A 23,411-nucleotide genomic window follows, 5' to 3' on the forward strand; every position below is an offset into this window, starting at 1 on the left:
AGTAGCAGTAGAAATAATTTTATGGTTGAGGATGACTACAACCATAAAGAGCTGTATTATAAAGGGTCACTGGATTAGAAAGGTTAAGAACTACTGATATAAATCATATTAATATGATATTAGACTTTTTCATCATTTCTCTGCTCAAGAAACTAACTTTAGAATAATTACACAATAGCACAGAAAAACTAACCAACTGTAAACTCTTAACAAACATTAGCTTTGCTGCTACTTTTCAAAATAATCTCTAAAATACTAAATGGAAACCAAACTTTGACTCATAAATTTATTTCTGAGGCATATCTTATAGAGTCGTGAGCTTCTATTTATGAGTGTTATCTCATTAGAAAAATGCAAACCTTCACAGGCACTCATGGAGAACTGTGAAGAAGAGCTTTAAAACCTTCACGTCGTCACATTACTTCAGGATAGCCTGCTTCTGCAGCTAGAAGCTTGAGTGAGTTCTCACTGATTAAAGTTCAGACCCTCTTTTAAAATGTAATGAACCGAAACAGTTTTTCTAATATTAAGTACCGTCTCAGTAAATCTAGAAGTTAAGTATTAAATCGAATGACTTTTTCACTAAATTAAAAACACCAGCCACTTTACTAAATATTAAAGGTCTTGAAACATTTTGGCAAAGTAGGATTAGTTTTCTTTTCCTCATCGATACAACAACAAAAAAAACTTTTAAAAAAACAACCAAGACTTGACTTAACATATTTTAAAGATACCCATTCCAATTTGTGTTGTTCATATGCTCATTGGTGCATTGCCAAACTCCCAGGGGCCAGTCCTTTGTACATTTCTTTGGAGGAGAGGAGGGACAAAAGTGGGAGGGTAGACCTGGGAGGAATGGATCAATGTTAACCAAGGGTGCATTGTATGAAAGCACCAAATAATTAATAAAAAATATTATGTTGGGGAAAGAGTACTTCAACAAAAGATAAAAAAGACACCCACTTACTAATTCGCCAACCACTCATAAAAGACTTCTTTTGATAATGCATTCTATTGTAGCTTTGGGGTAGTACTCTGAGAGTGGCCTTTGTTTCTCTGTCACCAGAACACCTGGACTTGTTTGCTACTAACCCCATAGAGTACTTTTGAGCTGAAAAAAAAATAGCATCTTTTCATCTTCAAAGCTTTGTGCTTAGTTAACTAATAATTTAAAGAACTGAGTAATGACTTACATATGAGATCAAAAGCATGAAACCTCTTTCTTATTTGGGGCAAAAGACGAAAATTTCACAAAACTCCAAGATGTTTTTTTTTTTTCTCAAGCTGGGCATTACTAAAGGAGACATTTATAGGTCTTCATATATTCACAGAGGGGGAGAATAAGATATCAAGAAACATCACTCCCTCCAGGAAACAGATAAAGCTCTGGTGTACCTAGGAAGCTTCTGAAGATATTGCGGCAGCTTAATGGGTAAGACAAATGCTCTTTCAGTTTTCAAAATATGCAAAAGAAGGTACTTGGATATTTTAAAATTGCGACTTTAAAAAAAGAACAGAGTTGTAAGCTCAGAGTCATTCGAGAGATATGCAGACTATGACACAAAGCATAGTCAGCCTTCCATATCCAGGCCTCGGATCAAAACTGTGGGTTAAAACCTGAATGCCAAACATGAACAGACTGTTCTGTGTAATTTTTCCATACATAACTATTTGCTTTGTAGTCATGTGTGGTAGATAGTGTAATGATCTAAAGGTTAAAGCATTACAGAGGATGTGAGGCTGCACAGATGTTGAACTCAAATATGATGCCATCAACTCTGGAACCCATTGTGTGATCTAGAACCATTCCTCTTGAATATCAAGGGACAAAGATAGTAATCATTTACATGGAAAAAAATTTTAAATATTTTAAAAGAGAAAAAAAGATTTCTGTATTATGACTCGCTACATCACTTTAATACACACCAAGGTAGGCTAGACTCTAGGAGAGAGCAGAAAATATGTTCAGAAACTGCATTTTTTCTCAACATCTAGGAAGATATTTCATACTTCAAGGGTATTTAGTACAAGTGAAATGAATAAATAAGGGATATATAATCCTCCCAGAACAGATTAGTGTCTCTCACTTCTATTAGCTCTACTGGACCTGAAGCAATGCTGCTGACAACAATATGAGTCTTCTCAGTAGAAACCAGTAGGGATGAGCTCAAAAACTGGAAGCAAGTGTCCCAGTCCCACGGGACAGCATAGGAGCCATACATCATACTGTAACACCAGAGTGCTTGACCCCAAACAGTGAACCAAAACATATTTCTCAATGGCAAGGTTGGATGGGGAGTTAAATATCTTGTCACTTAAACCAAAAGGAAGCCATAGTTTTCTTACACAACTGAATATTCATATGGAAATTGTAGCTATAATGTTTGTATATGAGTGTTTGTGTATGTTCATCGTTATCCTAGGAGTAGATCCATTTACTCTTACGTTAAGACTTTGAGTCTTAACGTAATACATGGAATTAGAATCTCAAGTTTTTAATAACAGGCAGACCTAATTTGAAATTCTGTCCATGTGATTTATTGGTGCACACCCTTAGAGAAGATATATAGCAGCTATAAACTGTTTCCTCATCTACAAAGGATAAATATTGTTAGTATCTGCATTGTAAGCTTGTTGCTATGAATAGAAGATAGCACACAGTAAATCTCAAAATCCTATATATTAACTAAGGGTGCATTCGTGTGTGTGTGTGCGTGTGTGTGTGTGTGTGTGTGTGTTGATTGTGTGTTAATAAGAACTAACATACTAGCAGTGTAGAAATAATAAACAGAAGAAAGAATAAGATTTGTTTACTTTTGACCCATTTATACTTCTCACTCCAAAGCTATTAAAAAGTGATCCCATCTAGGTGGGGGAGAACTGGCCCTGAGATCATGAAGGCAGGAGAGCTGCCCCTGACCACCACCAGCTGCAGCCTTGGGAGAGCAGACCCTGCACCTCGCATGGACAACACAATAGAGTCAACTCTACTAGCAAAGGTATGGTGAGCCAGCTCTAAAGTTATGAGCATGGGAAAGCTGTCACCATTACTCATCTGTCACATGGGCAGGAGAGAGATGCCCTTCCCCACCCTGCCCATTAGTGCCTGAGGCAGGCTGGAGAGCTTTCCCTGATGTAGTAAGAGTGTGAGAGTTAGCCCTGCCCCTCACCAGCTGTAGCACTCTGGAGAATCACCCCTACACCACTCCTGGGATACATAGTAGTATTGACGCTGAAGGTGTAGGTGTGGGGGATCCAACCCTGAGGATATGAAAGCAGGAGAACTGGTTCCTCCATTTGTTCTTAGCTGCCAGTGGTGAACAATGCAAGTGAACAATGGTGGTGATCGTGGTGGTGGTGGTGGTGGTGGTGGTGGTGGTGGTGGTGGTGGTGATTGTGGTATTGGTAGTCATGGTAGTGGTGGTGGTGGTGGTCACAGTGATGGTGGTGATGGTGTGATGGTGGTCGTGGTGGTCATGGTGGTGGTGGTGGTCATGGTGGTGGTGGTGGTGGTGGTCATGGTGATGGTGGTCATGGTGGTGATGGTGGTAGTGGTGGTAGGGGTGATGAAGTGCTGCTGATGGTGGTGGTTTTTCTGGGTGGTGGTTTATTTTGGTTTTGCTTTTCTATTTTTGGTTTTTGTCTTTTTGCAACCATGGAGTCTAAGGTTTCCACCTTGGTGGAGCTCACCCTGGTGGCGATGACAAGGGAGAGCTGGCAAGCTGACCAACCCTGCAACTACCCAGTCCCAGAACCAGGGCTGTGTGTTGGTCCATATCAACATCTACCCCATCTATGATCTGCTGGAGCAGGTGAAGGAACCAGTCCTGACAAGCTACAGAATTTCCACAACACAGGGCAACAGCAGGGTAAGCAAGGGGAGTTCCAGGGTGAGCACAGCATGGACAGTATATCAAAAACCAGAGCCTCGAACCAGACCAATGACTCTCTGCAATGAACACTTGAAAGAAAAAATGTATGTATAAAAGGGTTAACTACATGACTCATTGTGTCACACTACAACTTCCAGACAAGATTTTTTCCCCTTCTCTCTTTATTTATCTTAAATTTTATTTTATTTTGAGGCTAAATATGAAGGGATGAGAATATGAATGGGATGGAGATGCTTAATGTGAAAGACACAAAGAATAAATATAAAAAAGGAAAATAAAAAAAGAAAAAGAAAAAATGATCCCGTCTAAAAAGTTAAAATTAAAGTATGTGAGTACTATCAGCATTTGTTTTTTTTTTTTTCTATTTCTATTGGGTTGTAGACTTACACAAATATCCAGATGGGACCACTGACTAAACTTACATAGGCATAGTGTTTTCTTACACCCTCCATACCAGTGTGTGTACACTTTGTTTTAGTTCTAATTGCTTGAGGAGATAAAATAAAATCACTGCAGATGGATTTTCTGGAAATCAAGGCGAGAGTAGAACTGTTCAACAATGTTTTCATGGTCAATACACACTGTCATACTTCATTTTCCATGACGTGATCATCACACTGGCTTCTGGCTCCTCTTACTGTCCCCAAATCGAGTTTCAACAAAACCTAAAATGATCTGTTTTGAAGGCTTTAGTTTATTGGGTAAGGTGCCCTGGCATTTCTTAGCAAGACTGGTACAAGTTTTGATGTGTCTTCATAAAAGAGGTGTCTTTGAGTTAATTACACCGTTAGAAATTCTCCCAAGCCCTTCTAGGGGTGCTAACAGCTTCTCTGGTGAAGCAGCTGGCTGAAAGAAGCGAAACTGTTTGCTAAGAGAATAATCAAATCCCCTACTCAGTTTAATAGCCAGCAACTGATACATAGGCACCAAGCTCAAGAATTATTTAGAGATCTCAATAATTTAAAAGTTCCTTGCAAACATGTATACTTATCCTAACCAGCTTGGTGTCACTCTAATACAGGAGAATTCAGACATCTGAGATCCTATCAGGCAACAAATAATTAGATGCTGCTCCCTAAATCTAATGTATCAATATTTAGCTAAATGGAACCCAGACTCCTTGATGTGTTTCACATATAAAATTATAAGAGCCCACTTTAAGCCATGGATAACTTTCCAAATGTTAACTAAGTGCTTACTGTTTTTCTAGCAGTGGTAGTGGTGGTAGTCCTGGTAGTCATGTTGTTGTTAGTGGTGGTACAGCTGCTGCTGGTGTGGTGATGGTAGTGGTGGTCATATTGTTGGTGGTGGTGGTGATGGTGGTCATGTTGGTGGTGGTGGTGCTCCTGCTGCTGGTGGTCATGGTGGTGGTGGTTGTGGTGGTCGTGGTGTTGGTTATGGTGGTTGTGGTGGTGGTTGTGGTGTTCATGGTGGTGGTGGTGGTAATGGTGGTCATGTTGGTGAAGGTGGTGCTGCTGACGCTGGTGGTAATGGTGGTGGTGGTTGTGGTGGTCATGGTGGTTATGGTGGTCATGATGGTGGTGCTGGTGGTCATGGTGGTGGTGGTCATGATGGTGATGGTGGTCACGGTGGTGGTGATGGTGGTCATAGTGGTGGTGGTCATTGTGGTGGTAGGGGTGGTGAAATGCTATTGCTGGTGGTTTTTCACAGTGGTGGTTTATTTTGATTTTGCTTTTCTATTTTCGGCTTTTGTCTTTTTGCAGCCATGGAGTCTAAGGTTTCCAGGTCATTCCTTAACACATTCTTTTGGTGTTGTTTCATCTTAATAATAATTTTCTACAAGCATCTTGGGCTGATACTTTTACTTCTGATCCTACTTTATCTAAAATTAAAATCCATGAAAGAACAAGAAATTTGTAGTGATTTTAACTCACATTGAAGAATGTTGATATTTAGAGTTTACTATACACAAGTGGGTAGACAGATGGCTTAGCAGTTAAGAGCACTGCCTGCTATTCCAAAGGTCCTAGGTTCAATTCCCAGCAACAACATGGTAGCTCACAGCCATCTGTAATGAGATCTGGTACCCTCTTCAGAAAGAGATTTGGTCAGTCATCCTCATCGATTTAGACCATGAAACCCAATATGGACAAGTTTAACAAAACGGCCATATAAGCAGCTACCCGTGCATGCTTCAGCACTGTCAGGGCATAAATTTCATTCAAATTTCATACATGAAGTGGGTAAATACACACAGATCTTCTGACTCCTCCAAATCCCCTTTAGCTGATCTATCATTAACAGATAGTGTCATGCCTATGATGTGGGAGGCCCTTCTATCTATATGTTGCTTTTATTGGTTAATAAACAAATAAACTGGCTTGGCTTGATAGGGCAGAGTAGAGCTAGGTGGGGAAAACTAATCTGAATGCTGGGAGAAGGAAGGCAGAGTCAGTGAGAAGCCATGTAGCCCCACCAGAGACAAATGTCAGAACTTTACCCAGTAAGCCACAGCCTTACTGGCAATACTGTGGCAATACACAGATTAATGGATATGGGTTAATTTAAAATATGAGTTAGCAAGAAATATGCTAAAATTATTGGTCAAACAGTATTGCAAATAATATGTTTTCTGTGATTATTTGAAGGCTGGGCAGCCAGGAACAAACAAACATGCCTATTTGGAGACAGATGGTTTTCCAAACAAGTAGTTCTGCTAGAAAACAGAACTGCACTAATAAGAAGAAATACAACGTATTTTCTATGGTGAAAAGGGAGTATCATCTGGTCACTTGCAGAATAACAATAAGAAGTATTTTTCACCAGGAATTTCAATAGTGGTGTTTTTTATATACGTGAAAGTATGAATGTAAAACTCAGGCACCTCAGATAAAATATTCTCTGGATAAATGCAGGTCATGATATGCAGAGATTTCTTTTCAGGCAGCACAAAGGGTTAGGTTTTCTGCCCTCAGTAGCAAGTTATTACAGTTTTATATGGGAGCAAAACTATTCAGCTTTTCATGTTATAAATAAGATCACTCTTCACTCTTAAAATAGACTAAGAAGGAAAGTGGTACAGATCAGGAGTTTATTCAAGAAGTGGAAATGATGGATAATAGGAGGAGGAGGTTGAGGTCATTATTTCTTCCCCGTCAAGCACACTTCAGATTTTTGACTTGCCTGCTTATATGAACATCACACTCTCTAAAGATCAAATAAAAATAGAACTAGTGGAGGATGCAGTCTGTATTCTACTACAGAGATATTCGCTCATCCATGTCCATTGCTGTGTGTTTTCTCTAATATGCAGGTCCTAGTTTTAATTATTATATATGGGTTTATGTGAAGTTTGGTGTGGACAGACGTCATGAAACTAGAAAGGGTCTCATGAGATGGGGGAAAGAGGCTTTAAGGAAAGGGATGTGGAGGGTAATAGAACACACGTGTCAACAAAGTTGAAAGGGTGGGACTTGGAGGAAAAATGGTTCAAGTAGAGCCTTGGGCAGAGATGAGGAAGAAGATTGGACTGTGGAGAGTGCTAAGCATTTTGAAAATGCTAAAAGAAAATCTCTTTGTATGAAAATTAATGGAATAGTGTCTTAAAACTTAAAAAAGTGAAATCTACATTTAAAACTCATTTTCTTTTTTAAGTTAATATATCATATTTTATGTTATATGTGTAATTTTTATATCATACATCATTTTGGTAAAGTTATTTACTGGGATTCTTTTGTACCAAAGCAAAGATAGATAGATAGATAGATAGATAGATAGATAGATAGATAGACAGACAGATATAAAGATTTCTGAATTTGAACAGTGATGGCCACACCCTCAACTTGGTTATGGTGCTTTGTGAAGCCTTGTGACAGGTAAATTCTCTTGGTGATATCCTGAACTCTTCATTGGCTCTACCTCTCTTCATTTGTTAATTTGGAATGCAGTGTTAATATCTAATCAAAGCACAGAGACCATAGGCACTTCTTCATTTCATAACTACAGAAAGACCCCTTCTTAATTTGTCTCTAATTAAGACTCCTAGATTCTGTGAGATAAAAACCAGAATCACAAACCCACCTGCAGGAACATAGTCTTTCTTTTCCCTGTGGCCATACATTCTTTCTACATAGAGATATGATCTAGTGTGAAAAGCATTATTATATAGACACAAACAGATCTCAGCTTTTTCTTTGTTTCTGCAGTTCTCCTTCACTCCTCACTCTAATTCTTACCGCCATCAGTGTTTTTACCAGCTACCAATTCATAGAGCACTTATAAATATTACTTTTAATAACATTTTACTACAAACAATAATTATTTAATTGGGCTATTATAGTTTTTATTGTACTGTATATGTTCTATTTATACTGTCCTATACTTGCATAGCAGTTAAAATTTGCCTTTTGGCTTATTTCACCTGTGTATTAATCTTATTCTGCTTCAAAAAAAAAGTACATCAGGAAGACATTTATTATAAGGTGATACAAAAATTCTGTTTCTGTAGTATCATATCATAAATCCTGGCACCTGACTAAAAGTTGATAAAGAAAGAACAGGCACACAGGTACATACAATGAAGCAAGAATCAATCGAGAGTCCATTATCTCTGCGACCCAGAACCTCAGCATATTTATTAGGTATAGAACAGAGGGAGGGGTTACCTAGTTTTCGAGTTCTGTATAGGTGAGCCTCTCAGAATTTAAACATTATAGAAGAGTAAGTTGAAGTTGCCAGTCTTTACACATCCTGTTCAATCATCCACTAGTACCCTTACTTGGACTCCAGATGGAAACTTGGCCATTCTTTTTGAGCCTGGCCCCTATGGGCAATGGTTGTGTCAATTTCCCATAAGTCCAAAGCCTTGAGTCCTTGAGATGCCTGTTCTCATGTCAAACAAAGCACAATCACTCAGGACTTCACTCAACAAGGGCTTCTTCCACAGCCTACAGTCATCCTCACTCCTGTGTTATTTTCCCATCTATACATCTTGGCTTTGTTTTCCGGGTTTGGCCTTGCTTATCTAAAACCAAGAGCAACCTGTTTCTGAGCTGTGTCTGCATTGTGTCATAGATCATGAGAGTCTAACTAGGGTCCTTCCTGAAGAACAGAAAGGGGCGATGAAATTATTTTAAGCATTTAAGCCTCAGGAATAGCCATAATGTCATTTACAATTCTAGACCATGGCAAACCAGGAGCTGTGAAGAGACTCATTAAGAAAGACTGGCATGGTTGTCGCACCCTACGACATTGGAAAGAACGGAAGGAAGGGGTCTCCCCACTTGGTATTGAGTCAATCAGAACTGGCACTGCAAGTCAACAAAAGAACATCAAATTGCTATTATTAACTAACAAACTGTGATTTGATAAGATGGCTTACTTTATAAGACACTCAGGTTCCTTGTGTTTAATTCTTGAATGAAAAAGACTAACCCATTGACTCATAATGAACAGTAAATGGGGGAAACCTCATTCGTGGGCAGCTAACATCTCAAAGAAAAAAACTTAACAGATGTTCCCGAAAAATAGGCCACTCACAAAGGAAAGAAGAGATAGCGTGCTTGAGCTGTGAATTACCAACTTATTCTCAAAAATTCAACAGAGAATAGGTCATTTCACTCTCCTTTCCTCTAACTACAGATGGGAAGAATAATGGGGACCAGATAGACACCGGTGAGGATTGGCACACTCACTTGTAGTCTCTCTTTGTAGAGGGGACAATAGGACATAGTAAATGACCCCTTTAAGAGTCCTGAAGCTCATTCTCAGACCATTCTATCCCCTGCTCCTACTGCCTTATCTTTCTTGAGAGAACTACCTTCATACTTCAGAATATTATTTTCAATTGCATCAGGGGTACTACCTGAATACATGAACATGGCATTCCTGTTTGCAAGTCCCAGAGGGATGGATGATGCTAAAAAGAGACAGAAAAACACAAACAAACGTGATCTTTTCCTCCTCAGAAATAATCAGGAGAGAATTTTTAATATTCCATTACATTTTTAAGATATATTAAGACCTGATATTAATATGTTTATATAATAAATAGTTTCACAAGAGTGTTTTTCAATTTGTCATTCAAATTTTTAGCCATTACAGATTCTTTCTAAGCATTGTTTAAAGACTATAGATTAACTCAACATGTCACAATAAATTCAATTATTATAGTTTAGAGATTTTTTCTACTTGCAATGCTTAAACAAGCATTTTTTAATAAAATGTAACAAAAGAAAATTTTTATTAGCACCAGAAATCATTGTTCTGTTGTATAAATGATTTTAAACTCTTGACTCAAGTACTAAAATTTTTCCCAAGATTTATAGATTCCTCACCTTATTATGAAACTGTCTGTCTCACATCCTGACCTTATTATGAAACTGTCTGGTCTCACTGTATCCTTCCCAACATTCAGTGCATTAGAAACAGCAATTGATGTGAGTTTAAATTGTATGGCTTGTGTTGAAACCACCCAGTAAAACCAAAACTGTATTTCTGCCTCATGAAAACGGAGAAACCATAAATGTGAACTGTTGTATAATTCTATGCTGTTCCAGGTTAATTTATTATGCAGCAATAAATGCCCATTCAACATGCTTTTTCATGGCTCTTATTAGTAACACAGTAAATAATTCATTCATTTTTACTATTATATATGTCAAACATATTTCAGGAGTCTGTTTTCAGATTATAGCATGTGAAGATGAAATTTCAGGTTTTCCTGTTTACACATGTTTAACACCTACAGATACCACATAAATACTGACTTAACAAATAAAATACATACTATACATAAGAAGTTATTTGAAATGGACAAATGGATAAACTGATACAGAGTTGCTGGGGACATTATGCCTAGATATTTAGATTCAGAAGTCTTAAACTTAGCAAGAACAATATGAGTGGTGCATAAGCAAAGTACAGTAATTTATATGAAAATATAGCAAAACCCACTACTACATATGCCTACTTAAACTCTTTTAATCTATGAGTGGCTTTGCATATCTGTAGCCCCAGCACTTGAGAGATGGAGGCAAAATGAATAGAAATTCAAGGCCATCCTTAGTTACATAATGTTTGAGGCTACCTTGGCATACATGAGACTCTATCTCAGAACTGAAAACAGAGAGAGACAGACATAGATAGAGACAGAAACAGAGAAACTATTTTAATATACTATTTTATTATATCTCTCTTCTTCCCTCTCCTCTCTCTCTGCCTGCAGATCATGATGTAGCTTTCAACTGATACTCCAGCACCATCTCCACCATGACCGCAGCCATGATCCCTGCCCCCCTGCTCCCTGCTATAATGATAATCTTCGAAAATGTAAGCAAGTCCCCAATTGAATGCTTTCTTTTATAAGAGTTGTTGTGGTTATGGTGTCTCTTCACAGAAATAGTGACTGACACTCCCCAACCATGAATTCTTGACAATATTTACAGTATCAAGCATGCATTTTATCCTGTGCATCAAGCCTTTAACCAAATTAGACAGTAGTTGCCTAAATATGATATTCATATAAAAAAGTTTAATTGGTGCTAACCTACACAGAGGATAATGCTTTCCCCAGATGCCAAAGGCTGCCGATATATATAATTTTCAAAAATGAACTTCCAAAAGCAAAATGCAGTACTGGATTAGATGGCTCAGAAAATAATGGCATTATCCCCAGTCCTGCAGACCTGAGCTTAATCCTTACAACCCACATGGTGAAAGGGGAGCAGTGACTCCTGCAGTTGTCCTCTGACCTCCACATGTGTGCATGTGTGTACACACACAATACACACAAATAAACTAAAGAAAATGCAAAAATTAAAAGTTTGAGGGTAGGTTTCATTCATTTGTAATAAATATAGAGACTAGGCATGTGCCTAAGGTAACACGTGAAAATGCATTGGAGTTGTTTGTGAGTCTATCGTAGACTACCATTCCTGTGTCTCTATTAGACTATTCTTGGAATGGACACTCAATGTTAATTTATTCTGAAGATGGAACATTTGTGCTTTCCTTTGTGAAATCAAATTCAATTTTTTTCTTAGCTAATATAATGCAACCATGCAACCATACACACTGAAAAGTACCAAGGCAGAATGAAGTTACTGCTTATGAGCAAAGAACTGTCCCACCCCAAGAAACATCAGGTTGCCCAAGAGGGATACTTTGATGACAGTACCAGCTTGATTTTTTCATCTACCTTGAAACATTCTGTGACGTTTCCTACATGACAGAATACACCTGGGTAAAGATCATAAATTGTATTTGGTGAGGAGAAAGACCTAGTCACAAGTGATGATTACATCATGCTGCAAGGACAGACAAGCACAATGTTTCTCTAGGTAAATAGTGATCACAGCTATTAATCGTTTAATTGAAGAATTCTCTTCTAAGAAACATAGACCTTGTGCTAGCACTGTCCTGAAAATTTTAAATTATTTTCTCAAACAAAAGAAAGGAAAACATTATTTATCACCACAATAAAAATAAAAAACAAAGCATTGTAAAATGTTGGTAACAGTGAGTCAGAATTTTGATCTAAAATGCCATGATATTTCCCAACCTAGAATTTGCCACTGAAAATACTTCAAATTTACAGACATAGTGATTTCTTACTGAGCGATGTGATGACTAAATGTTAGAAATACTTTTCTGCAGTGTTTGCAAATTTACAGAAGAGTTGCTGCACCCAGCTTTCTTGATTCAGTGCCCGAAGAACTCAGCCTGTATTCTCAAAGCATCTGCATATATGCAAAATATTATGTAAACTGGGAGAGTGAGAGTCTAGTCTTTAAAATCAGATATAATGCTATTGTCGAATTGTATTTCTGGACTAAATCACTGCAGTAAGATCCTCGCAGTAAGTAGTTTCCAGTCCTATTATCCTCAAACTTGCCAAACACAGTGTTGCAAAGTTCTGTCTTCAGAAACACAAGTGCACAGTATCTGCCTTAAAAACTTTTTTTCCAAGGGTGCCCTTTGACTGCAGGACAAAACACAGGTTCCTGCCAGGGTATAAACCCTGCACTCTACACACTCTGCCTTCAGTTTTTGCAGTATTTCTCATTACTCCCCATGTGGCTCTTTATGCTCCAACAATCCCCAACCACAAAGAATTTCCTTCCCACGAATCTCGTGCATCTGCTTATCCTGCTCCTATCCCAGAACTATATGTGATTTTCCGCCATCAAGCTCTCTCTTATCCTTTAAGGCTCAACTCAGGCATCATTGCATTCTGAAATCTTTCCTGACCCTTCTAGACCTGCTTGCAGCAAAACGGTTTGCACATCCTTATTGCCTGTCTTTGTGATGGCCTAGCTGTTTATTTAAACATTTATCACCCTTTGAGAAGGTGATTTCCAGGAGCACAGAAGCAATTGACTGTTTCCCTTCTTTCCTACTGTCGGAGTTTGGCACATGGTAGCTATGCTGAAAAACTGACACTTGTTCTCCTTTCAGGTATTTTCTGCAAAAAGATAAATACAAAGAAAAAATAACATTGGGAAGTAATGGGCAGGTTTTTATTAATATCTATGTTACTTTGATTATACTGAATGTGGGATTTTCTTTTTTAATAATTCATTAGATTTTTAAGAAATGCCAATCGAAGTTCCTACTCCCTGCCTTCCTCCCATTCCCTCCACATACCTCCCACCCCACCTCCATCCAATCCTCAGAGAGGGTAAGGCACATTGTCTTGTGGATGGTCCTTGGCCCTCCCTACTATATATAGACTGAACAAGGCATCCATCCAAGGAGTATATATTCCCAAAAAGCCAGTATAAGCAGTAGGGATAAATCCTGGTGCCACTGCCAGTGGCCCCACAGTCTGCCTCAGCCATGCAACTGTCAACCACATTCAAAGGTACTACTTTGGTCCTATGCTTGTTTCTTCCAAGTCCAGCTAAATTTAGTGAACTCCCATTAGCTCAGGTAGACTTTTTCAATGGGTGAAGCCATCATGGTGTTGACCTCTTTGCTTATGTTCTCATTCCCCCCACTCTTCACTCAGACTTTGGGAGCTCAGTCCAGTGCTCTGATGAGGGTCTCTGCCTCTGTTTCCATCAGTTGCTGGATGAAGAGTCTATAGTGATATTTAAGATATTTATCAGTCAAGATCAACTCAAAAAAAATCAGTAGCCTTCCTATACACAAATGATAAAGGAGCTAAGAGGGAAAACAGAGAAACATCACCTTCCACAACAGTCACAAATAACACAAAATATCTTGGGGTAACACTAACTAAAGAAGTGAAAGACCTATTTGACAAGAACTTTAAGTCTTTGAAGAAAGAAATTGAAGGAAATACCAGAAAATGGAAAGATCTCCCATGCTCTTGGATAGGTAGGATCAACATAGTTAAAAGTGGCAATCCTACCAAAAGCAATCTATAGATTCATTCAATGCAATCCCCATCAAAATCCCAACATAATTCTTCACAGATCTTGAAAGAACAATAATCAACTTCTTATGGAAAAACAAATAACCCAGGATAGTCAAAACAATCATGTACAATAAAGGAATTTCCAGAGACATTACCATCCCTGACATCAAGCTCTATTACAAAACCACAGTAATGAAAACAGCTTGGTATTGGCATAAAAATAGAGAGGCTGACCAATGGAATCAAATCAAAGACCCAAATATTAATTTACACACCTATGAACACCTGATTTTTGACAAAGAAGCTAAAATTATCCAATGAAAAAATAAAGTATCTTCAACAAATGGTGCTGGCATAACTGGATGTGAATATGTAAAAGAATGAAAAGACATCCATATTTATCCCCATGCACAAAACTCAAGTCCAAATGGATTAAAGACCTCAGTATAAATCCGACCACACTGAACCTGATAGAAGAAAAAGTGGGAATTAGCTTTCAATACATGGGTACTTCCTAAATATAACACCAGTAGCACAGACACTGAGAACAACAATAAATAAATGGGACTTCCTGAAACTGAGAAGCTTCTGTAAAGCAAAGGACACAGCCAATAAGACAAAAAGGCATCCTACTGAATGAGAAAAGATCTTCACTAACCCCACATTAGACAAAGGACTGATCTCCAAAATATATAAAGAACTCAAGAAATTAGACATCAAAATTCTAAATAACCCAATTAAATGGTGTATAGAACTAAACAGAGAATTCTCAACAAAAGAATATCAAATGGCAAAAAGATACTTAAGGAAATGTTCAACATCCTTAGCCATCAAGAAAATCTAAATCAAAACAACTCTGAGTACCATCTTACACATGTCAGAATGGCTAAAATCAAATGACAGTTTATGCTGTAGAGAATGTGGAGTAAGGGGAACACTCATCCATTGCTGGTGGGAATGCAAACTTGTACAATCCCTCAACCAAAGAATGGATAAAGAAAATGTGGCACATTTACACATTAGAGTTCTATTTAGCAGTAAAAACCAATGACATCTTGAATTTTGCATGCAAATGGAGATGAATATGGTATGTATTCATCATAAGTAGATACTAGCTATAAACAAAGGACATTTAGCCAATAGTTCATGATCCTAGATAAGCTAAGTAATAAGGTGAACACTAAGAAAAACATATATAGATCCACCTGGAAATTGGAAACAGACAAGATCACCTAACAAAATAGGGATCAGAGGGGTAGGGAAAGAAGAGAGGGTGGAAGAGGAAGAGGAAAGGAAAAGGGGAGAGGTGAGAAGAACTTGAGGAAATGGGATAGTCAAGATGGAAGAAAGAAAGAGATGAGAGCAAGGAAAGAGATACCTAAATGTGGGATTTTTCTGAGTCACACTTCTGGTGTGAAAAGATAGGACTCAAAAAGCTTGGCATCCACTCCTTAATCCATTTCTCTGAGTCTGAATGGCCATCACTGTAGATGAGGAAGGGACTCATTTACATGTTTAGTCACTGAAAGAACCTGGAGCACAGTTGAGTAAGCTGGGGAAAAGTCTGTCAGGAGCATTTTCCTAACAAATCTCCCATCCATTACTCACCAGACTAGACTTTACTAAACCTGTGGTTTAAGACCAGACTACATGTACTCAGGGTGGTGTGGCCATAGACACATGGATGTAAATAGTGAGAGAGAAGTTGAATGTGTAATCCTTTATTTTATATTCACTAACCCACATTCCTTTCAAATAGGAAAGACATATTCCTGTTAGTATAGATCTTGAATTCAGTCAGCAAATCAATTCCTTATTCTTTAGGAAGGTTCTAGAAAAAGTTGAAAGTAATGACATGTGAGCCCTACTGATTCCTCTTCTGTAAATTTTTACACCTTATAAAAATTTATAATATTTAAAGTGTCAGATATATCATAGAATGTAATCTTCAACAGCATGAAGTTGTTAAGCATCAATGTTTCTATTAATAGATTAGAAACTGGTAAAAAAAAATAGTCATGATCATAAAGCAAATGACCATCAGACCCATAAGATCAATTTTTCAAAATGCAAAACAATGTTGTTTTCAGTTAAGCAATGTGCCACAGAGTATGTTTCAAATGCCCATTCAAGAGAGGTTACCACTAGCACAGCAGGAGGCCTAAATATGGTAGAAATGTGCCCACAGTTCTCAGTGTCTTCGTCTGCCCCTGTGGCCAGACTCAAGCACCCCTGAATAGCCTGCTCCTGCTGCTCTAGATACTTAGCTGTTGCCTGTTTTGACTACTTCATGATTCATAGTATAGAGCATAGGAGAAGAAGGAAGTAAGCAAAAACAAACAGCTCTTGAGACACTATACTTAGATATGTTTTTGATGTCCAGAACCCCATTGCAACCTAGTTATTTAAATTTGGACACAGACAAGGTGTTGTCTGTTCATGGGATTGGAAGGTTAGACTTAAAATGGTTGATAAGAACAACTGATATTTTCTTACAGAAATTGGAAGAAAGAAAAATGTCTAGTTCCCTAGGGATTGAGCATGTCCTAGGGAACCTCATCCTCAGAAGGGAAACTTCTAATAAGTTTCAGGTTTGATGTAAAAGTTTGATCAAAATTTTTTGACCTCAGGATTTAACTCCTGATGTGGGAAGTCCTTCTGTCTATGTTTTGCTTTTATTGGTTAATGAATAAAGAAACTGGCTTGGCTTGATAGGAGAGAGTAGAGGTAGGTGGTGAAAACTAAACTGAATGCTGGGAGAAAGAAGGCAGAGTCAGTGAGAAGCCATGTAGCCCTGTTATCCAGTAGGCCACAGCCTCGTGGCAATACACAGATTAATGGAGATGGGTTAATTTAAGATATGAGCAGATGAGGGAGGGGGACTTGATCGGGGGAGGGGGAGGGAAATGGGAAGCGGTTGTGGGAACGAGGCAGAAATCCTTAATAAATAAATAAATTTAAAAAAAAAAAGATATGAGTTAGCCAGAAATACCCTTAAGTTATTGGCCAAATGGTATTGCAAATAATATGGTTTTGTGTGATTATTTTGGGGCTGAGCAGCTGGAAACAAACAAGTGGCCTCTTACTACAGACTACAAGAGAAGGAAGCAGTAGTATTTCAAGGAGCTCTGTATGTTCCTTATAGTAGCCTGTAAAGGCTTAGAAGAAGCAGGAACTGAGAGCAGAGGTTATACTCATATACAACACATGTAACACACATATATTATATTTATATAATTTGTATGAGTTTAATCTCCTCATTGCTTATAGGAGCTTAAGCATACTAAATATAACTCATCATATAAAAACTTTTCTACCGTTGAAAACAGCCTCCAAGTTATCTTACAATAATTTAGAAATTCAAGCATGAACAGTTTAGAAAATCAATAAAATACATAATTCTGTTTTGATCTATTTTCACCAAAAAGGAATAAAAATATTTTTAACTGACACTTGAAAGGAATCATTATATTTAATGGGGAATGCACTTCTGTGAAACAGCTCTAGTCATCTAGCATACGAGATCAATGGATATAAGAATAATGGGTAATTTCCCATAATACTCTCTACCTTGAGTATTTGATGCTAAGAATATCCTTCTGACACCTAAGTATGCTATAGTACTTGAGAAGCACAGCCTTGTTAAAGACAGTTGTGAATGACCTAATCTAATTATAAGACTTCCTTCTGGAAACCAGAGCTACCATTATATCTACAATAGCTCACTTGCAAGGGTGAGTTGCTTATTTTCATTCAATCTACTGAAAGAGGTATTTGATAAGTTATTGCAAAAAATAGTTTAAATGCCAAGTGATGCAAAAATGGAATACTCAAGTTGAAGAGGAGATTCAGTGTTTAGGAACACTTCCTGTGCAAACATGAGGATGTGAGTTTTATTCTTAGCACACATACCTGCAACTCCAGCACTGTGGAGGTAGAGAGGCAGCAGGATCTCTAATGTTTGCTGTCTGCCAGCAAAGCAACAGGAAGACACCCCGTCTAAAGGAATTAGATGAAGAATGCTGGATAGAGAAGGACATCTTAATCTGGCTTACACACATGTATGCACCAGCATGAACCCCCACGACACACACACAAGGACATACACCACGTACACACATATACCATATTTAAGTAAGAATCACATTTAATATTCAATCCACAGTTAAGCATAGAAAAGGAGACTGTGAAAGATTCTGATAAATAACCAGGGTCTTTTACTTGTGGGATAAAATAGCACTTTACTGTCTGAGTCGGGGGGGGAATGCCAGAGAGATAAAGCCAAGAGTAAAACCTACATTGTCACATCAATGTCAAGAAGGGAAAAATAGCCAGCAGGGATTTTCTGAAATTATAAGCAAAGGTTTATGTTAAATTTTAATATTTCAGTTTGGAACTATGTAAATGTTTCTAGGACCTCAAGTTCATTGTTGTAATGAATAATAACGAGTCATATCCCATAATATTAATCTTATGTCAGATTATCTTTTCCTCAACCTTAAAAAACATACTATGTACCATTTTCTCTTCTCCAGACCACTCTAAAACAGAAGCAAAGTGTCAAATACAGGTAGACTTACTTGAAGGTAGAATTTTTATCCTTTCAGGAATCATTTAATGTTAAGTAGTATTAAAGAGAGTAGACAGGAATGAAAAGTGTAAATTACACAGAAAAGATATTCATGAGCAGAACACTAAGAACAAGAAAAGAATGACAAAGAATCTTCTAGAATAGAGTTGCTCAACATGGGTTCTTTAGAAATCTAGAGAACTCTACAAAGTGCCATGAAAGGATTCTTTTTTTTAAAAAATATTTATTTATTATGTATACAACATTCTGCCTCCATGTATGCCTGCAGGCCAGAAGAGGGCACCAGACCTCATTACAGATGGTTGTAAGCCACCATGTGGTTGCTGGGAATTGAACTCAGGACCTCTGGTAGAGCAGGCAATGCTCTTAACCACTGAGCCATCTCTCCAGCCCCATGAAAGGATTCTTGACATAGTCTCTAAAATAAAAATGAAACACAATTTTGTGAATCTTTGTAGTTCATGGAAATGCAGAACAGAGTACGTTATCAGTTAGTCCATGATTTCATTAGAAACCTTTTAGCCCTAAATAGAGTCCAAAAAAGAAGGCCTTAGGTGGCTACATACTAGTTTTGCAAATGATTGGAAGGGTCAACAACAGTTAGTGTGTATATTCTATCAGGAAGATGACCGGCAGATGGCACCAGTGACTCCATGCCTACTGAGGTTTGAATATAAAGTACCTATCAAATGTATCATTGGCGGAAGTTTTGTCCCTATTTAGTGGAATTATTGAAAAGTAGTTGAATGATGAAGATGCTTGCTTTGTTAATGTGTTACTTCATTGATGAGTTAATAGTGAAGTTATGGCGAGGCAAGGCATAGTTGGAGAGACAGGTCATTACAGATATCTCTTTAAAAGTGTGTATCTGGTTCCTGGTTTCTAGGTCTTTGCCTTTTTGCTACTTCTCTGCTATGAGGTGAGAGTCCCTCTGTGCCTTATGCTCCAGTGTGTGGTGTTCTACTTCACCATAATCCTGAGACAATGACCCAGCTAATCCTGGACCCAACTCTCTGAACCATGAGAATAAATAAATTTTTCCTCTCTAAGCTGTTTTACTCAAATATTCTGTCACATGACAAAAAGATTGGATAAATGAAATTGCCATTGTTGTAATTTCTCCACCATGTGGGTCAGATGCAGTTAGAATGAGCTAGTGAGAGAAATTTGGGGAATGGAGACACTACTTTAAAAAAGTGTAGGCTATGATAAATATATCTTCAAGGATTATTTTGATGGGAGTTCAGAAGACCAGAATGCTACAGGAGTAGTAAAGACTGTGCTCATGAGACTTGAAAGTAAGAACACTATAAGGAATTGGACTAGATGTCTCTCACATGATATTTAAATTAGTTATGCTCATCTCTGGAGACCTTGTGTGAAGTTAAATATATAGGTAACAGACTAATCAATCAAGTGGAGGAAATTTCAAGTCAGCACAGCATTAGGCCGTCAAAGTTTGGTCACAAAGATAGCCTCGAAGGAAGTACCCTACCTCCCATACCTCGAACTAGACTTAATCCATTTTTCTATGAGTATTTGAGCTGCAGATCCTTTTGTTGGAAGCTAGTCCCCCACCTCACTCTCAACTAGATTATTAGGACAAAACACTGCAGTTTACACCCCCACCCACCAACCATTCTCCATATCCATTCTCTGCTTGTCTCTCTCAGGAGCTTCAATGATAAGGTTTCCTAAAGCCATCTTTTGGAAGTAACTCAACTAAGCCAAAATCGCTGAGTTTGTCAAACCACAGACACAGTTAGGCAGGAGTGTTCTAAAAGACACTCAAGCAGATCATCTGCCTTCTATAGGATATTTTTATGACTCGACAATTTTAGTTTTGCACTCAGGGCCCCTCCACTGACCTCTTCCCCAGCCCTCCATGTCTGCTGGTTATTGCTCACACGTTCGCAAGCATTCTTACTTAAATTAAAGCCACTCACTCTCCTTCACACAGGTGACACAGGAGACCACTTGGCCCTTTCCTCATTGGGAATATTTTTCTCACAATCACAGTCAAGGTTCTCCTTGAATATGGCTGTATTGAAGTCATGGCCCATTTGGGGCCTGACCCATAAATCAAGTATGCCACATCTGGAAGTCAGCCCCGGCTTCCTATTACCTTTTTCAAAATGTAGCTAGAAACTAAGTGGACTGACTAGCTGATTGACATAAGGGTTTGAACTAACTGTTCACACTTAGATTCTTAAGTCTAATTCGGCCCCTGTGAGGTCAAATTGTTTGAGAGAATCTCTACTCCAGTGGTAGAGAGAATCGTTCCAGAGGTGTCCACACACTAACCATTCCATATACAAATACACCAATCCCAGCTATAAACTGAGGGTCTGTGGGTGAACTCACAGAGCTTATATTTCTGCCATATACCCAACTTGGGCTAGGAATCCATGCTTTGCTTTATTCCTATAGACATACAGCCTAGACAATCGTAGAAATGTGAGGTGTCTAATTCAACTCAACGTCTATACCTAATAACCTTCCAAATGGAGATTATTCATTCCCCTAAAACACAAGAGAGTAATCAAATGGCTATAAATGCTTTTGAGTAAATAGTAGAGGAAAACCATTAAAAACAAGAATATTGCCAATTCTGTCCTCTTGGAGACCTGACAGTCCCTACCATGTTTTCTGGGTCTGCAAACTTTAAAGAAACTTTGAGTAAAGACTGTGACTTTGAATAAAGGTGACTCATCTAGTCTCTTGTGCATTTGCAACCTCGCTGCTCTGCTCCTCTATATTATCATTAGGACTATTGTATTCTATCAATCTTTGCCCAGCTTCTTTGAATGATTTGTAAATCGGCTGAGCCATTTTAATCTTCTGCTGTGACTTTAGGACCTGATCATGTCTATTACTGTTAATGCAGCCAAATCACGTTCATCTCTCCAACCATCAGCACTGCTACCTGCAGGGGAGAGCTAGCACGGTATCTGTTAGAGAAGACATGCTCATCTTTCCAACACTCTTGAAGGTCTGCTGAATGGCGTCACCTGCTTCCACGTTTCTAGAGAGACGTTTTTAATATGGAAAAAGAAACTTTTCGTGCTGTAACTTAGCTGACCTACTAAGTTTTGATTTGAAGTTATAAATAATCTTTATTTATATTGAAAAAGTAATAGATTGCATAGGTTCGAATTAAATTACATTATGAATGTAAGCCTTTTTCATTGTAATGTTCTCATTGTATTATTTATATTTCCTTCCTTTTGTGTTTTATTTCTGTATGTATTTCACAAGTGAGTCTAGTGGTCCAAGTGCAATCTTTGAAGACAGGATGTACAGCAAAAAGAAAAAAAAAAAAGAGTTTAGATTTAGGCTTGTGATTAATTTGCATATGGTTAGTGATAAAGAATTGAAATCTTCCAGGTTATTTTACTTTAATGGTACATCAAGAAAGGGGGGATGGAATCTTATCTACAAGTAAATATTCTTATCCAGGGTTCTTCGTGTTGACTGTGGTAGACAAGTGAAATGTTGCAATATCTTCAGAAATCCTGAAAAGACATTTAATTGCAAATCACATCCAATTGGCAAAGAAAAGTAATATTTTTTAAACAGCTCTTGGAATTTAAAACAGCATGGAGATTTTTAAGAAAAGTCATACTCATGCAAAAGTTTCAAAAGTGAGGTACTGAATAACAAAGCACACTGCCTTAAAGCAAAAGAAAGTTATACTGTCATCAGTAGTTACAAAAAGATAACACCCACTCATCTGGTGAATAAAATAAGATGCAGTAGGAGCAACTATGAAGATCCCATTCTTAAACTAAGCTAATGTAGTGATGAGACATTGTCAATACTGAAGCTGGTACATGTGCTGATCTTAAAAGCAAGAGCCTGTTTCCTAGATTAATTAATGAACAGATTGACACAATAAATATTATGCTATTACACACATATCACCTACAAATGTTGGAGAAATTCAAGTGTAAGCGTAACTTACAATCTGTTGATAAAAAGTAATAGTATCACTGGCTCTACTGAAGAAGAAAAAAAAAAAAACTTTGTAGTAGAAACTGCCCTGGCACCTAGCCCACCCCTGCCCCACCAATGATTATAACCATGAAACAGATTCTTATGTTAATTATTTTAATCATCTTAATGCAGCCTCCACCCTCACCCCCTGCTCTCTCCAAAGGAAGAGTATAATGAAATGAATCACTACAGGCCTGATGCCACAAAAATAATTAGTTGTATAAATAAACAAAAGACAAGATTACTTAAAACGTTGGGGTGGGGAAGAAATTGTAAAAGCCTAAGTATATAGCACAAAACCTTCCTCTCCATGCAGAAATCTGAGTATAGAACATAAAACTTTCCTCTTCATGCAGAAATCTTTGGCTGAGCACAGAAAAGTTGTCAATACGGTTTTGTACTTTAAAAAGTGCTTCAAAAAATTACTTTCAAAAGCTAATTTTCAAAAAATTGCCTTCAAAACAACCATTTCAAAAAATAGAAACGACATCATCTTGAATTCATCTTGAATGTTCTGTTTTAAAAAAAAAAATAAATGGTACCAAAAGTAGCTTACTGAAGTATTTTCTTTCCATGAACACAACTAAAA

The sequence above is a fragment of the Microtus oregoni genome, unplaced genomic scaffold (assembly GCF_018167655.1).
Source record: "Microtus oregoni isolate MIOR12 unplaced genomic scaffold, Mior012 000008F_ref0000371, whole genome shotgun sequence".
Lineage (NCBI taxonomy): Eukaryota > Metazoa > Chordata > Mammalia > Rodentia > Cricetidae > Microtus > Microtus oregoni.